At 27.6% G+C, this 2880-nt stretch overlaps 1 long non-coding RNA gene across 1 annotated transcript; it reads right to left on the bottom strand.

Moving 5' to 3' along the window:
- Positions 1-2038, bottom strand: LOC125588760. The gene is made up of 3 exons (XR_007324897.1): positions 1787-2038; positions 926-1688; positions 1-836 (listed from the first exon to the last, which is right to left on the bottom strand). It is a non-coding gene; the product is annotated as an uncharacterized LOC125588760 (long non-coding RNA).
- Positions 2039-2880: the final 842 nt, after the last annotated feature.

Below are 2880 nucleotides of genomic sequence, written 5' to 3'. Positions count from 1 at the left end.
TTCTTAGCTCTGGCAGAACTCAGACACTGGCCGTCAAACCATATTTACGTCAAGTAAGTTACTGCTTTCCAACTTATAGTTTGCTAGTATAATTAAGAAGTTCGGCTAGATAGGAATGGAAGTTTGGTGAAGCAGTCTTAGTCATTGTTTGCATTGGTTAAAGATAGTATAGTTAAGGATAGTAAATAAATTTATTATGCAAATTAAAACCCATAATTATTAAGTTTCAGCAAAGAAAACAAATAGTCTGTTTTATAAAACAACAGACATTATTAAAAACAAATCAAAAGAACAATTAAGAAAAACCATAAAAATAATGAAAAACTCATCAATCTCGCCTGACACCTTCTACTTCCAGCTAATCATCTTTGATCTTCTCCATCTTGACGATTTTGGTACAAATTTTTTTCGAAGTTGAAGTCTGATCAAGTTGATATTTTTCTTTGCGCTTTGAGAATGGGGTTGAGGAACCTTCTTCTGAACTCTGACTGTTCTTTTCTGGTGCAGACACTTAATCATAAGGTCAACAAACAATGTAAAATGTAAAAAGCTAATCACACTAAACAATATATAAGGAGCAGAAACGATATAGTCACATCTATTGTATTCTAAACACAAACCTCTCCACAAGACATGATTGATGAACCATCTGTAACATGAGTTATGGGTTCAGAATTGGTCTCGATTTGGAGAAGCATGTCTCCAGACAAAACTTATGAAACCAAAAAGATTTCTGATCCACCGGAAACATTCTTAGAGCCAAGAGTAACACCAAAACAAAATGATAACCCAACCAAATCTTTAATAGGTTGTGGTAAGACATCAGGATCTTCAATCTGCATTTTCAATATTTCGAAGCAAACTTCATTGATGTAGTAAATCAAGTATTAGTAAATAAACTTAATAAAAATCTATCTATAGTAACCTCATCATAGGAACCATCCTAAAGCTCTTCTGCTTCACATCCGACAATGACTCTACCAATTGTATCAAGGATCATCAGTTTGCAAGTACTTGTGTCATCTTTGACAACCAGATGCAGTTTGAATCTGTTTATAACCAAAAATATAGCAGTTAAATGTAAGATTGTAAAAAAATAAAAACAAATAAGACATAGGTGATTTAAAAGCATAAAAACTCACTTTGGAGATACACTGGTGACATTAGTACGACAACTTGTGCACCAGAAAACTGGTTTCTCATTTGAAGCCAAATTTTCACTTTTTGATTTGATTAGTATGGCACGTTTCTTACAACTGTCATGGCCTTGGTAAAACCAGCTCCAATCTGTATCTATAGATTCGATTGAGCAGATGATTTTGCAATATATAATTCAAAACATAAATGTGATGGTAAATTAAATGATCATCAAAATATAAGAACAAAACCATTTTTGCCATGGTGATCTCAGAGATAGATTTAATATCCATATCATTCCAATCATCAACTTGGTATCTGGTCACACGTTTATCTTTCTTTGGATCAATAAGAGCGAGAGCAAGCTCATTATTTGGCCTATTGAAAATACAATTACGTATAAAAATAAAAGGGTCAAAGTCTTATAGTATAACAATAATATAAATATAGTAGTTAGAAATCCTACACGTTTGTTAAAGCAAGAGCTTCGGGACACTCAGGATTGAAAAGGATTAGTGATGCATCAAATGCATTGGTTACTTGAACTTCTCCTATAAAACATAAGCACGAGATAAGAATAATTACATTAGATAAGTATTTTATTTTCATTAACCAAAAATCGAAAGATTTAGGTTATGGTTGTTCAAACCTTTGTAAAACCCAATTTTCACAAACCAGATCAAGCACACATATGATCTTTTGTTTGTTGGAGATGATCGTCAAGCTGTTCAGCATATTTTCCCCACAAACAACAGGCAATGCTTTGACCACTGAAATTATAAGTCTAATCCATAAGCAATTATATAGATATCTTATATATTAAAATAGAAGTCATGACTTTTTTCATATGTGATTTTTTAATTTGGACCATCACTTATAAATCTTATTAAAGGTATTTTATTAAGACTAATAATACATAGAATCTTTAAAATATTTTCATCATAATATCTTTTGATATATTTTCATTTTAAATATAAATATAATTATTTTAAAATTCAAAAAATCTGTTTTGAAAGATTTCTACAAGATCTTCATTTTCGAAATTATATTTAAATATTTTCACTAATTTTGAAATTAGTTTGAAATATTATTATACATTAATATATTCATGATCATGTTAAAATATAATTATTATACTTAAATAAATATGATAAAATTATATTCAATTGATAAATTTATAAATTTTATTTTCATAAATATAAACTATTTATTTTAAAAATACAATATGATGATAGAACAACTAAAAATTAGCAAACTATATAATACATGTCTAAAAATTAATATATCTTCGACTTTTATATATACAATAATATATTAAAAATGAATAAGCATAAAATATATTGGTAAAAAGAAATCTAGCTTTGAAAGACGTGTCAGAATTTAGCATAAATTAAATACAAAATAATTTTCAAATATGTTTTCTCATGAATATATTAATTTGCTTAATAACTAAATGTAAATACAATAAGATAAATATATAATAAGAAGTAACAAATACATACGGTTTTAAACAATTGATTAATTATAACATGTAAATTATAAAATTATTGTATTTGAAATAGTTATATAAACATTTTAGTATACGATTAACGTTAAAAATATATACCACTTATGTTTTAAAACAATAATTTATGTATAGAAAAGTGAAAACAAACATAGAAAATCTAGTTCATACATTAAGATATCAATTGGTTATATTAACTCACCTGCTGTCCAGTAAGCGGAATTCAACTTTCTTCTTAT

Source organism: Brassica napus, chromosome C6, assembly GCF_020379485.1.
Source record: "Brassica napus cultivar Da-Ae chromosome C6, Da-Ae, whole genome shotgun sequence".
In the NCBI taxonomy this organism is placed as follows: domain Eukaryota; kingdom Viridiplantae; phylum Streptophyta; class Magnoliopsida; order Brassicales; family Brassicaceae; genus Brassica; species Brassica napus.
Note: the sequence above shows the minus strand (reverse complement) of the source record. Positions and strands in the feature narration are given on the sequence as shown.